The sequence below is a fragment of the Electrona antarctica genome (assembly GCF_951216825.1).
Source record: "Electrona antarctica genome assembly, chromosome: 7".
Classification (NCBI taxonomy): Eukaryota; Metazoa; Chordata; class Actinopteri; order Myctophiformes; family Myctophidae; genus Electrona; species Electrona antarctica.
In genome coordinates, this window is record NC_136812.1 from 10,459,368 (window position 1) to 10,475,564 (window position 16,197).

Here is a 16,197-nt window from a genome sequence, read left to right on the forward strand (position 1 = left end):
TTGGACCGTAACAAACCACAGACTGTAAGAAATGACAGAAAGCAAGAGGATGGTAAGCTCATTGATTGATTGATTGATTATTAGCAGGTTTGATAACAGTACAGGCAGTACAGTCTCAGGTTTTGCTTAAAGGATAACACAGAAAGGGGTCTTGTTTCCATTGCAGTCCATTGTACTCCAGATAGTTGAACCAATTTAACCACTTGAAGCATCCCTGGATGCTAATAGTGGACTGAACATTGTGTGAAAATAGCAGATCTACAAGCTTGTCAAGCTTCAATATTGGCTAAGGCTCAGCGAAGATATTTAGTGTAGAGTTAAAACATTATGGTATATAGAGCCCTGGGGGCTCCGGTCAACTAACTTCACATGGTTTAAAGATGCATTTATCTTAGCCTTACCACTTTCCCTAAACCTAATTGCCATTTTGTACTATTTTAAAACATTTTAAAATAGTTCAACTATAGCCAATCTACATCGACACATTGTGAGCTTGTATAGGTCAGCTATTTCAACTATTTTAAAATGTTTTAAAACAGTAAAAAATGGCAAATTAGTTGAGAGATAAGGGGTGGCGCACGATATAGCTGATGCTGTTTTTCTAGTGAAAGATGGTGTGACAACAGGGAAGGGAGAGGCTGAAGGGAGAGGACATGGCTCGACATGGCCCACACAGGGCAAGGCAAATGTATTTGTATATCACATTTTATGCACAATTACAATTCAAAGTAACTTACGTAAGACCAAAGGGTCATTTAAGGATAGATGGATAGCACAGATCGACGAACCAATAGGATCCACCGGCTGTTTTTGCCAGCGAATTTGAATACGCCCCCGTAGACCAGAGATCACACTGGCTGGGGCAGGCTACCAAAAAGGTAACACTTGAATAACTATGTGTTTTAACCCATTCTGACCTGAGATCAGATTCTACAAATGTCTTCTACATCCTGACAGTTTTCTGAAAAACCTATGTTTCTATGTCCGTCGTTCTTCGATTTTTCAAAAATAGCAGACCTACAAGTTCGTAGCGCGCCACTCGGTGGCGCGCTATGAGCTTGTAGATCTGCTATTTTTCAATAGCTAAAGCATAACATAAACACCAAAAGGGGTTCCCGCCCAAAATGGGTATAGATTTAAGTAGTTAAGTAGTTAATAGATCATTCATCATCTTGTTAAGCATTTGGTAATAGTTAATTCATTCATAAAGATTATAACTAGTTAACTGATCATTTATAAAATATTATTTTAATGAATTATTAATGTATTGCTAAATATGAAGTTTGTTATCAGCAAGAAGTTCACCCATTATTTTGAAGATCCAAAGCGCTGCGACCGGAACCGGATGTTGACTGTGTGTGTGTGTGTGTGTGTGTGTGTGTGTGTGTGTGTGTGTGTGTGTGTGTGTGTGTGTGTGTGTGTGTGTTGTCGGATTAGGTGTTGATCTCTCACTAGCCGATGAGAAGTACAGGCCGGCACCATTACAGCGACCGCTATGCTATGTGATGTGGCCAGAGCCGGATTTATCTTGCTGAGGGCCCCCGGGCTGGAGCAAATTTGAGGGCCCCCTTTGGGGTGCGCGCGTCCCGCGATTCGGAAAAAAATTGGGCTATTTTGTTTTCATTTTGGGGTACCCAGGCCCCTAAAAAGAGAGGCAGGCAGGCAGGCAGAAGCTCTCAATGATTTAACCATAATACAACTAAATACAATAACTATACACACATTTCACTTGAATTGGATTTCAATACTTTACAATCTTATAAAGTAGCCCGGGGGCTGCAGCCCACCCTAGCCCAACTCTCTTGCTCTCGTACACTGAGGACGCTTCGCTCCGCTGCTCTCGCCTATGCTTGCATTCTTCAACTGATATCAATGTTTTATTTTTCTTTGAGAAACTACAAGTGGATCCTCGTTACTTGTAAACCGATGGGACTGTATTTCTTCTATAGAACGAAGCTTTTGCCATACTGCAAAATACTCTTTTTTTACCTCCAGTGAATGGGTACGTGGCACATAGCTATAGCTAACTAGCACTGGATACTTGGCAAATAGCCAGCACCGCGATGTTCCCTGTCATATCTTCAAAGGACTTTCAGAAACTGCTTCAAAAGATTGCAGTGCTCGAAACGGAATTACACTATTTAAAAGTTAATTTGGAAGTAAAACAACAACATGGGAATCAGGAGAACCGCACGCAGGATAAGACATTCGCCTGGAGTTCTCTCGGCGCAAGGCCAAAGGACATGAAAGGACGAAAAACTGGGGGTGTCTCCCCCCCCGGTATATCCACTGTGATTACAAACAGAGAGAACGGCGCACAGGACTTGAAAGGACGACTAACTGGAAGAGCTCGGAGCCCCGATAAGACCAGCTGGCCTACGCTACCAGCCCGACTCAGAGCCTCGTCCACCCCCCTTCAAAAATGGAAAACTGTGAAAGGCAGATCAAAAATCATATCTCCCCATATGGAGAATGTGAAGGTGGCTAACAGATTCAGCCCACTGCTCCAGATGAATGACAGAGATATCGCCACACCGAGCAGGGTAAGAATCAACATCACAGAAAATGAAAGGCGAGCTAATGGAGACCAAATTAATGAATTCCTGATTGTTTGTAATCAGGCTGTGAAATATGTTAAAAGTAACAAAAAGAGAAAAGCAAAAGTTCTATGCTTTCCCAAAGACACAGTCTCTGATTTGAATGACAGAATCTCTGATGTTGTTGCTGCACACCCTATGGTGAAAACACTGATACTGCACATCGGTACACGTGATACAGAAAAACAACAGTCAGAAATCCTAAAAAAATATTTCAGAGCCCTATTCCACATCCTCAGCTCCCTAGATTTAGACGTGTGGATCAGCGGGCCACTACCTCCGATGACTGGTTGTGAACGTTTCAGCAGACTGTATGCACTCAGCAAATGGCTCTCAACGGCATGCACAGAAGAATCATTCAATTTCATTGACAACTTCAATTTCTTCTTTGATCGTAGGCACCTCTTTGTTGACGGAATTCACCTAAACAAGCTGGGGGTTAAACTATTCTCCAGCAACTTGTTCCACAACATAGAATCAAGAGATAGCGCCCTAGCCAAAACAGATAATATTGTGGCGGCGGGTGCCAAGCTTCTCCCCCTCGCCAAGGATGTTCTCAAAACAAGGAATACCACAGATAGTGAACCCACAGCTCCTCCTGGTGGAGAAGTCAAATCAAGTGAACACACAACTCCTCCTGATGTGCTCTGGACTGATGCAGAAGAGTGGTCCTCCTCTGATGGAGAAGAGGAAGTGCATCCCCCCTGGTATATCTGCATCTGCTGTGACTACATAGAGCGTGATGCATGGTCCCCTGGTGATGCATGGCCCCCTGAAAACCTCACCCCCTATATGAACTCACCCCCTATGAAGAAGCATGGCCCCCTAAAAAACTCACTATCCCCTATGAAGTCTATGAAGTCTATGACTATGAAGTCACAGCGCCCCCTGGTGGAGAAAAACGCACAGAGCGTGAAGTCACAGCGCCCCCTGGTGGAGAAAAACGCACAGAGCGTAAAGTCACAGCGCCCCCTGGTGGAGAAAAACGCACAGAGCGTAAAGTCACTGCGCCCCCTGGTGGAGAAAAACTCACAGGGCGTGAAGTCACAGCGCCCCCTGGTGGAGAAAAACGCACAGGGTGTGAAGTCACAGCGCCCCCTGGTGGAGAAAAACTCACAGGGCGTGAAGTCACAGCGCCCCCTGGTGGAGAAAAACGCACAGAGCGTGGAGTCACAGCGCCCCCTGGTGGAGAAAAACTCACAGAGCGTGAAGTCACAGCGCCCCCTGGTGGAGGAAAACTCACAGAGCGTGGAGTCACAGCGCCCCCTGGTGGAGATAAACTCACAGAGCGTGAAGTCACAGGGTCCACTGGTGGAGAGGATACTGAGGCCGCCGAGAGGTCCATCAATGACAGTCGAATGGAGGAATTTCAAACTCCTTCACCAATACATCACCTCAAATTCACTTCGGGCATGATGGACCTGATAAACGCTGGAGTAAGGCTGACCCCCCTTACCATACGGCCAGCCCAACAGCCCAAAATGCGAGAGGTAACATGGCCACAGGGAGAGATGGGAGAGGTACTATGGCCACAGGGAGAGATACCATGGCCAGAGTTAATCCCACGCTATATGCCACGCCCATATAGCCTAGAAAATACATTTGATCACTGATATGAACAGGGTCCATTATGCGTAGCAACAAACATGTATGGACCCCTTGCTTCTAGAAAGCCTGGTGTTTCAATCACCGTACAGGTTGAGGTTCACAACATTTCCACTGTTATTTCAAATAGATTGTCCAAGACAAGGAGTAGCCTGAAGAGAGAATGCTGCTTGGTTAATGTACCTCACAGGCATCACAGTCCCCAAAAATCTGATAACAAGCTAAACCTTGCCTTGTTTAACATCAGGTCATTAACAAATAAGTCCTCTTCTGTAAATGATATAATATGTAAAGAGAAGCTAGATATTATCTTTCTAACAGAGACATGGCTTGGCTCGGATGGAGCTGTTCTCCTAGCGCCAGCCTGTCCCGCAAACTACAGTTTCATCCACTCTGTTCGCGAGGCTAAGAAAGGAGGTGGACTGGCAATCATTTTTTCAGACACTTTAAAATTCAAGGCTCTGACTCTCGGCAGCTTTTCATCCTTTGAATACCAGGCCACAATACTGCAGGGTCAGTCCTCTATCCCAATGATCAGCATTTATCGTCCTCCAAAGTGCAGCAAAGCTGTATTTCTAACAGAAATATCAGAACTTTTATCTATCTGTTCCACTAACTATGACAGAACTCTTATCTCGGGTGATCTTAATCTACACCTGGACGATGCTTCAAATGCGGTGGCTCTGGGTTTCTTAGAGTTATTGCACTCCTTTGAGTTCATCCAACATGTTGTTGGGCCTACACATAAACAGGGGCACACTCTGGACCTGGTGATTTCTAGAGGTCTGAACATCACTGTTGAAAGGACTATTGAAATGCCTGAGCTATCAGACCACTATTTGCTGTGTTTGATCTAGAGAAAAACATCACTGAATATACTATAAAAAAGCGTTTTTTTAGCTCATCTGCAGCCAACGAGTTCTCTCGTCATCTGGGCCCCCCCCTATCCGATACTCCCCCAGTGAATGATATGGTCCAAATGTTTAATCTTAAACTAGAGTCAGCTCTTGACATAGTGGCTCCTATGAAAACTAAAAAGAAACAGAACACCAGAGTAACACCCTGGATAAATGAGCATACACGTTCACTGAAGCAAGATTGTCGTAGAGCTGAGCGAGCTTGGAGAAAAAACAAACTCACCATCCACCTAGAGATTCTTAAAAAGTCAACAGTCACCTATAACAAAGCCCTGCGTCTGGCAAGGCAGGCTTATTTCTCTGGCATTATTAATGAGAACAAGAAAAATGCCAGAGTCTTATTCTCTACCATTGAACGACTTTTAAACCCCCCCCAGTCCTACAAGCAGTCGTTCCCGGCCTCTAAAGCTAAGTGTAATGAGTTTTCATGCTTTTTTGATAACAAAATTTGTAACATTAGAGCTGATATTATGAATGGTGCTGCTGCTAGCTCAAGCCCTCAAACAGCAGCTAATGGTGCCAGGGTTGATCTCTCCAGGGGGAGCCTATTGTCTTTCTGTACAATTGATGAAGACGAACTCAAACCATATCTCAGATGACATCATCCTCCTGTTCATTGGACACAATTCCCACCACCTTTCTCAAAGAGGTTTTAGACAGTGTGATTGGAGATATCCTAAAAATTGTAAACAGCTCTCTACAATTGTAGTTGTTAACTAGTTGTACGAACGCTTGTTTTCTATTGTTGTATTGTTTATTGGATCTTGTTTAGTCGATACACTTAATTGTTTTAGCTCATGCTCATTTGATTTAGCTATTTTGTCTCATCTGTTTAAGGAAATAGGTAGCTGATATATTGCACTTTTACCTTAGCGCTAGGTATACTCTTGGTTGCTTGTTTTTGCAGAAAATGCACTAAAGACTTCTGGTGATTAGTAGTTTTTGTTCCCTACCTATGTTGAATACACTTATTGTAAGTCGCTTTGGATAAAAGCGTCTGCTAAATGACTGTAATGTAATGTAATGTACAATCAGGCGTCTTTCCAGACTCACTGAAGACGGCTGTAGTTAGGCCCTTACTCAAGAAACACAATCTTGATCCCTCTGTGCTGGGTAACTACCGACCCATTTCTAATCTGCCCTTTCTGGGCAAGGTTTTAGAAAAATGCATCTTTCATCAATTGGATGTGTTTCTACAGAACAACAATGTGCATAACAAATTCCAATCTGGCTTTAGGAAAGGCCACAGCACAGAAACAGCACAAAGTAATGAATGATCTTAGGGTGTCTGCTGACAAGAAACATGTTTCCGTTCTTTTACTTCTAGATCTAACGGCTGCATTTGACACGATTGACCATTCAATTTTAATACAGCGTCTGGAGCACTGGGTAGGCCTGTCTGGCACGGCCCTGTCCTGGTTTTCCTCCTACCTAACAAACAGAAGCTATTTTGTCAATCTAGCTGAGTTTGACTCAGACAAACACAACATCAGTTCTGGTATTCCACAGGGCTCAATTCTTGGTCCTCTGTTATTCTCCCTGTACATACTGCCATTGGGAGAACTCATTACCAATCACGGAGTCAATTTTAATTTCTATGCTGATGATACCCAACTATATCTTTCTGTAGATCCAGATGATCTCTGTGCCTTAGACCCGCTGTTGACCTGTCTGTCTAGCATTAAATGCTGGATGAGTGAGAACTTTCTCAAGCTAAATGAGGATAAGACAGAAGTTCTCATAATCGGTTCTAGTGAGCAGAAAGAATCGATAAAAAGCAGACTTGGCAACCTGACTGTAGAAAGTAACAGTACAGTAAAGAACTTGGGGATCACTATTGATTCTGAACTGAATTTTAATTCACACATTAATCATGTTACCAAGATTGCCTTTTTTCATCTTAGAAATATTGCACGAATCAGAGCCTATTTGTCACTGGACGATGCAAAAACGCTAATCCACGCCTTTGTTTTTTCTCGGCTTGATTACTGCAATGCACTTTTTTCTGGATTGCCTAAGAAATCAACTGACAGATTACAACTTGTCCAAAATGCAGCAGCCAGAGTCTTAACTAGAACTAAGATGAGAGAACATATTACTCCAGTCTTGGCCTCATTGCACTGGCTTCCGGTTGTTTTTAGGATTGATTTTAAAATTCTTTTACTTGTTTATAAAGCTCTCAATGGTCTCGCACCTTCCTACCTACATGACTGCCTGCCGAAATATGTCCCAAACCGCCCCCTAAGGTCTTCCACTGCTGGCCTGCTCGCTTTGCCTAAAAAAATGGCAACTAAAAAATACGGGGAAGCAGCTTTTTGCTTCTACGGGCCGACGGCGTGGAACAAACTCCCACTGTACCTTCGACAGGCAGCCTCTGTAGACATTTTTAAAGCTCAGCTCAAGACCCACTTTTACACCCTTGCTTTTAATTGATTTATCTGTCTTTTAAAAAAAAAAAATATTCATGTCCTCACTGTATTGTTTATGCCCTGCCTTTCTTTTCTTTTTTGTGTAAAGCACTTTGAGCTGCATTTCATGTCATGAAAGGTGCTATACAAATAAAGTTTTATTATTATTATTATTAAGTCCGGCTCTGGATGTGGCCATATATTGACATTCCCATATATGGGGAAGGGCCCCTGGCGTTGTCGTCTACGTCGCGACTACATATATGTCCATATGGGGGTAACATGCCATTGGTCCGACCTCATGCCATTGATCCCTGATGACATGCCATTGATCCCTGATGACGTCACGTGATGTCACGACTCACGAGGCATGACCGGGTGGGTGACTAACGGACGGACTGACGGAAAATGCACGTTTTCATAGTAAATGCGACTTGCAGTCGCAATAATATATATGGTAAATCATTAGCATACAGTTAATAAGTCAGTTAACTAAAAGTTTAAAGCCTCTGTTATGATAATTGAACATTTCCCATCTGACAGTGAATGGAATGTAGCCTTAATTAGTATCATTGGTAACACCAATGCCAGAAGAAGTGGCCCAATTTCTTTCCAATATCAATCACCCTATAAAACATTGTTCTAGCCTCTGATGTCTCTAGCATGATGCATATGTGTTTATTCCATTAAGGACATTATGCCATTGTACAGTATTACCTTGTGGACAAGACAACTGCACTGTATAAATACTTGCAAGAAAGCAATAAAACAAAAGGTTTTATGATGTTGATAACCCTATAACAATGTGCTTCGGAATAGCCATCAGACTAATGCCATGGCAGCCAACATGAGCCAAGCTGTAGCAACTATTAATCAAAATGTTAAGAAGACACAGGAGATGGTGTTTGACCCCAAGAGTATTGGTGATCACAGGCCTGTGGTCATCCATGACTCGACTATCTCACAGGTCTCCTCATATAAATACTTGGGGATCTGTATTGACAACTCACTAACTTGGAATACACATGTTGACAGTCTCTGTAGTAAACTACAACAAAGACTGCACTTCCTCCGGCGTCTCAGGGTTCATGGTGTTGACCAAAGATTTATGTTAGTGTTCTATCGAGCAGTCTTGGAAAGCCTGGTCAGGTATGGCATCACAGTTTGGTTCGGTAATCTCTCAGTGCAACTGAGGTCCAAATTGTTCAGATTGGTGCAGACTGCAGGGAAGATCATAGGGGTAAGACAACTCCCCTCTCTGCAGTCTATTTATGAGCAGGCTACATTAAAACAGGCTCAAAAAATTGTCAGTGATGTTACCCATGTTTTAAATGGCGAGTTTGTCTTTGTATCTTCTGCCCTCTGGGAGAAGATACAAAGAACCAAAGTGGAAGTACATCAGATTTAAGAAATCGTTTGTACCAGCATCAACTAAGATGTTGAACGAGGCTCTGAAACAGTGGTAACTGTGTGAGGCTAGATTATCCACATCATGTGTGCAATTGTGTAATGTTGTGTCTTCCTCTGTAATGTATTTTGTTTGTCATTGATGTTTTATGTGTGGCTGTAGCTGGGGTGAAAGCCCAAAACAAATTTCCCTTGTGGACAATAAAGTTTACCTTGACCTTGACCTTGATGTCACTGAAACCTTTCCATACTATTTGCATGTGAAAATAAACGTACGTTGTGTCACTAGAGGTACCAGCTCTGAGAGATTTACTTCATAGCTACAGTTCTTCAACACTTCAACACACGCAACATCAGACACTGAGAATTCAAATGGTGAGTGTATTTTTCATGTAGACTGTATTGATGTACAGGTGGTTGGTTAAGACTGGTTCATCAGTGTCCTCTTACATCAAAGGGAATAATCTAAACAATTTTTAATCAACAGTGGTACATCACAAAGCTGGGCTGAGCGTGAAACAGAATTTCTTCGAGAGCAAGTAGGTCAATATTAAAATAATTCTGTCAATGACACATCTTTTTTTTGTCCACCTGGATATTTTCTATTTTCTTTTCCTTTTATTTCCAGAAGTAATATTGAGATGTTTTCTTGATGGAATTGTATACAAATTTATATTTTCAGTGTTTACAGTGTGATAACTGTTTATTTCCTCACAGAGAAACGACAGTATGGATCGTAAATTACTTCTGATCATCCTCCTCTCTGGTAAGAACATGCATTATTATTTCTTGGTTATGGCACTCAAATAACTTTTGACACAAAAGGTAGCTATCATAACAATTATATATTATAAAAGAAATAACTTTATATGGGGGAATACCCTTATAAAGTTATTTATTTTTTCATATAAAAGCATTTGTATCAAAACATAACATAACATATTATAAGCTATCGCAGCTGTTTGCTAAACTTTTTTACATTTTACGAGACGGCTGGGATTAATTTTCATCCAGCTCTAAATTCACTATTCTTGACCTTCAGGATTCTACATACCCTCCTGTTGTGTGCTTCGTGAATATCACTATGTTAACTTGACAATGACCTGGAATGATGCTCGGAGCTACTGCAGAGAGAAGTACACTGACCTGGCCACCGTAGAGAACATGGAAGATATGAAGAGTCTGAAAGCAGTCGACATAGGACACACTGGGAGAGAAATGATATGGTTTGGACTGTATGATGACCCCACATCCTGGAAGGGAACCATAGGCCATGATGTCAACTCTTGGAGATGGTCAGCAGCCGATGCACCGATCATGACAGAGTATCATAACTGGGGTTCTGGCAAGCCAAATTATTATAAAGCCACAATGCTCTGTGTGGCAATCAGTCGTAATGGTTTTTGGAGGGATGTCAGCTATAGTCCTAGACCATTTCTGTGTTATGATGGTAAGAACTTGCCCTTACAATACAAATAATCTGGTCATATACTCTACATACAGTCAACTGCATTCACGTACGCACACATTATGCATGCACACATTCTGTACACAGATTTATTTTGCATACAAAACAACTTAATCAGTTAGTCATAATTGGTCTGTAGGTAGGTATTTCATTGTTTTCTTCCCTTTTCTTCCCTAGATAGAAGTGGTGTCCAGCAGAAATTTATTTTAGTCAAGACGACATCATCATGGAAGGCTGCCCAGCAACACTGCAGACTTCATTACACAGACCTGGCTGTTATCAAAACTGCTGAAGAGAACAACCAAGCTGCGTCTTTAGTGCAAACAAATGATAGTCCAAATGATCCATGGATCGGCCTTCACAGAGTAGCATGGACATGGTCTGACCAGACCAACCTGTCCTTCACACACTGGGATGAAGGACAGCCCAATAATTGGTGGTTAAAAGCGGAACATTGTGGAGCCATGATTTCCCCACAATTTAAGTGGGCTGATAGACATTGTAGTGGAACGTTTTCATTTTTCTGCCACAGACGTGAGTGTCTTCTTCTCAACACGTTACACGATTACATTTCAAGTTTTTAGCACACATCAGCACATGGTCCTATGCTTGTTTTTGTTTTGTTTTTTACAATGTTTTTACTGTTTGTGTGTGTGTGTGTGTGTGTGTGTGTGTGTGTGTGTGTGTGTGTGTGTGTGTGTGTGTGTGTGTGTGTGCGTGTAGTTGTTCAGGAAGTGAAGGTGGTGAGGATGAAGATTCAGACTGATGCTGACCTGACAGATCCAGACATTAATGATCAACTCCTACAACAGGTAATCAACTCTTAAGGCTGTTTAATGATTCAGAGAAAACGTGTCGCTTGTCATGTCACTATACATATATTTATCTTGTCCAGCAACATGTCACACTTCTCAATTGTTCCCCATCGGAAGCACGCCTGCAGAAAAATCAACTGCCTCTCGGGCTATAAGCTGCCCTTGGATGTCCGCATTTGCCTGAATAACATAATCATCCACATTTGCCTGAGTAACAACATCAAATAGCACGAGAATCGCAATACGGTTCAATTCATTTTCAATACTATCGTATCGTGATAGCCTACATATTATTATTTATTATTTATTTATTTATATTAACATGGAGTCGAATGCTATGGTTGCTTTATGCAAATCAAATGTTTGTGTGCATGGGTCCCTTTCCTCAATGTATTGTTCTTTAAAAAATAAGATGTTTTAGTCTATGCTTCCATAAGGATTTCTATGACACCCACAAAAATGTTAGATAAAGATATTTGACACGAACGCTTTAAAAAAATGTTTGGGCAGTGACATCCTTGGTATACTGGCAGGTGCATTAAAAGTCTGGCATCGACATCGACTTACAATAGCTATCGCTAACTAAGGACGGATTAACGCCGTAGATTTCACATAATCAACAACCAATGAAGAGCCCCAGGAGTCCTTGTCAGGGCCTCAAACCCAGTACAGTGCGGTCCAGTTTCCCCAAAAGGCCCCTGAGAGCTATATGGGCCCCACCGGCCCAATCGCTAATTTGGTCCTGTCGCTAACACCATTTATACACCAGTAACTATTTGGTTGCCAATGACTGTAACATCAATGCAAGCATAAGCATAAACATTACTATTTCTATAGACTATAAACGTCCATATGAGTGGGATCTCTAATAATACTTGATGCTAGAGCGTGCCAGTGGGCACCGAGAGTGACGCCTCCAGCTTTTGAGGAAGCTGCTGTATTTGACGAGTTGGGTTGAGACGGTGAAGAAAAATGTACTCGAAATGCCTGCAAATGTCCTTAGAGCAACAGCTGCCATTTAGCAGGCCAACAGTTAAACCCTTCTCATGTCTTCTATTCCCCTTCAGTTACGTGAAGCTCTAGCCAAACAGGGAGTAACTAACTTTCGACTGCGCTGGAAGAACTCAACCCACAAAACAGGAGAGTTATGAAGTTGAAGAACTACTACTGCAAACTCCACAACAAGCCTATAGATTTACCTTCTTAATAATGGATGATATTAATCTACCATGTGACAGACAGACAGACAGACAGACAAAGCTAGGCCTCATACGCATATCAAACGAACATTCTGTGTTCCTGTGTCTGTGTTTCATGGCCGCCTCAATGCTTTTTCAATGGAAGTCACATGGTTTGACCATCAAACACTTGTGTTTGATTGCCCCCCTCCCCCCATCAAACACGTGTTTGGCCAAACCACGCGAGTGTTTGGCCAAACCACGTGATTTCCATTGGAAAAGCATTGAGGCGGCCATGAAACACAGACGGAACATAGAATGTTTGTTTGATGTGCGTATGAGGCCAGACAGAACAGACAGACAGAACAGGCAGTTTTAGGGGCAGCGGTGGCCGAACGGTTTGCGGAGCGGTTATCGGAAGGTCGCCAGTTCGAATCCCCGGACCGGCACGTTAAAATTACCACCGCTGAAGTGCCCTTGAGCAAGGCATTGAACCCCTACCATGAAATGTTCTATGAGCAGGGTCTGGCTGTAAACAAGCATCTCGAGCTTAGTCCATTCACCCTGGGTAAACAAAGAACTTTGCTTTTTGCAGACGATTTGGGTTTCCGTTTCAGGTAAAAAAAAAAAGAAACCTTGAATTGTAATAATTCCCCCCAAAAAATTCTAAATGTTTGTTTACAAATTACTGTAAGGCAATGTTCATATTTATGTATTTCTTTGCTGCCGTTTGTTCAAGATAGTAAATGCATAATACTGTATGGCTGATGTAAATGGATGAAGGAAAGCAATTCTCGCATTACAGTAAGTTATATTTTAAGATTACTGTAAAGGCTATTATTCAGGGGATTCAAGCAAGTTATAGCCAGATAACAGAAAAATTATTGAAATGTCTGAGAGCCATTTTTACAGCACCTGGAATTGGCACAGGGAAATTAACCTCGTTTCTATTTCACTGAAAGACTATAGTAAAATACGCACATAACTTCGTGGAGGTGCTGGATTCAAAAAGTGACATAGGAAAAGAGAAGGGAACGCGCACATTCATATGCTCCAAAAGATTAATTTGAAGACTATGCCACATTGACAATGGATAGTCAAGGAAAATGTGCACACTTATTTAAGCACTTAAACACTCTACTCTTGTTGCAACTCTACTTAACCAAGCTTTTTGCTCTACAGTCTACACCTAATAATATATACTAGCCAAATAAGCCAATAGTAGACCATCTACAAGCTCACAACATGCGTGCAGATCAGTTCTTCTTGGCCATATAATACTAGATGCTGGGGTTTAAGTGGTTAACACCTTGGATGCCCAACATGGAGATTTCCATGTGCAGAGTATTGAACAGTTCAATGGATCCAATTGAGTACCAGTACTGGGGATCGTGAAAGAATAAGAATTAACCGGTTACTGACCTTATAAATTGAACACTCGATAGGGTTTAATGAGCAGCTACTTTGATGTGTGCTTTATTAACTTTTTCTATTATCGTTCTTAGAATGTTAAATCTCTGTCTTTATAGAGGGGTCCTAGAGACCTGCACAGGTTAGGTTTTGTCTTTAATGTAGATCCTGACGGATCCCATATACTTAATATTGACAGTTATTTTTGTGTGATTATATATTTCTTTGTTTACTGTTTTTTGTTTAATAAATACCATGCTTCTTGTAGTAGAAAAAAACTATGTAACAGCAAAATTATGATGTCTTGTAAAAGAATACGGCTCTCAATGGTCTCGCACCTTCCTACCTACATGACTGCCTGCCGAAATATGTCCCAAACCGCCCCCTAAGGTCTTCCACTGCTGGCCTGCTCGCTTTGCCTAAAAAAATGGCAACTAAAAAATACGGGGAAGCAGCTTTTTGCTTCCACGGGCCGACGGCGTGGAACAAACTCCCACTGTACCTTCGACAGGCAGCCTCTGTAGACATTTTTAAAGCTCAGCTCAAGACCCACTTTTACACCCTTGCTTTTAATTGATTTATTTGTCTTTTTAAAAAAATGTTATTCATGTCCTCACTGTATTGTTTATGCCCTGCCTTTCTTTTCTTTTTTGTGTAAAGCACTTTGAGCTGCATTTCATGTCATGAAAGGTGCTATACAAATAAAGTTTTATTATTATTATTATTATTACGGGGAAACAGCTTTTTGCTTCTACGGGCCGACGGCGTGGAACAAACTCCCACTGTACCTTCGACAGGCAGCCTCTGTAGACATTTTTAAAGCACAGCTCAAGACCCACTTCTACACCCTTGCTTTTAATTGATTTGGTTTTTTTAAATTTTGTGTTATTCATGTCCTCACTGTATTGCATTACTGCTCTTGTTTTTTAATGTTTATGCCTTGATTTTTTCTTTTTTCTCTCTCTTCATTGCTCTGTAAAGCACTTTGAGCTGCATTTCATGTCATGAAAGGTGCTATACAAATAAAGTTATTATTATTATTATTATTGTATGAGGTAAACTGAGATAACTTGAGGTGCACCCGGACCGCTATGTGCGTGACACCTAGGTCCTCTTTATAAGTGACACCTACACAGTGTTCTCTAGATTTACGCTGAAGAAGGCCCTCGAGCCGAAACGTCCTGACTGTTGTTTGCTGCTGGGGGGAAACAAAATAAAGCTTTAATCCTTCCAGGATACTACGTGAGTGCTGGTATTCTTTTCTATAGACTGTATCTTCCAGAACCGCATGCACCCGTGACATTATGACGTGGAAATACTCAACCGAGTGCTTGCTTTTGCCTTCTTCTCCAATTGAGTACCAAACACTTATTTATTATTATTTATACATTACCAATTCAAATGTAAATATTGTATTTGTTAACGATATAGATATATTAAAATGGCCGCTGTCGGGTGGAAACCTTGTATGTCCGAAACCGTACCTTTACGGCAAATGGAAAAAAGATCCAATGTACAGTAGTTATTCTATAGTCAAATGTTCTTAAATCTTTATAAAACCTACAGACCACTTTCATCCATGTAGATACAACAATGTTCCCCAAAAAAAATTAAATAGCAAACACAGCACATTTTACTTCTTTTTTAGCATACTACCTTTGCATGACACATGACCATTCAACCTATCGCCCATCTACAAGTGAACTCATAGATCGCCTGGTTTTTGGTGTTGCATGTATAACTAGAAAATCCCAAGCCCTGACCTAACCTCAAAAACATGAAGCAAAAAATTCTCTTGTGATAGAAACGGTACCGTGCAGCCTGCAAAGATAAGATAAGAGAGACCCTGCGGTTGTGCCGTTTTGTGAAACAAGCTTGTAAATATCTGGAAACCCCTTACTTGTAATAAGAGAGACCTGCTGTTTGTAAATTAGCTAAGAGGCCCTACGAGTGTGCCGTCTGTGTAAGGAACAAGCTTCTAAACGTTTTCTTTCTTGCCATGATCTCCTAAACCCCAAGTCCCCGCCCTCTCTTCTTCCCCTTCTTCGCTTCTAGGAACACGATGAGAACTAAATGCACAAAACCAAATTTTCCCGAGAACCAGGAAAATGGTCCTCACGATGTCTATTTCTCAAATTCTACTTACTCAAATTCTACTATACAAATAATACACATGCATGTGTGCGTTACTCACCCTCCTGTGGACACACACACACACACACACACACACACACACACACACACACACACACACACACACACACACACACACACACACACACACACACACACACACACACACACACACACACACACACACACACACACACACACACACACACACACACACACACACACACACACACACACACACACACACACACACACAGCT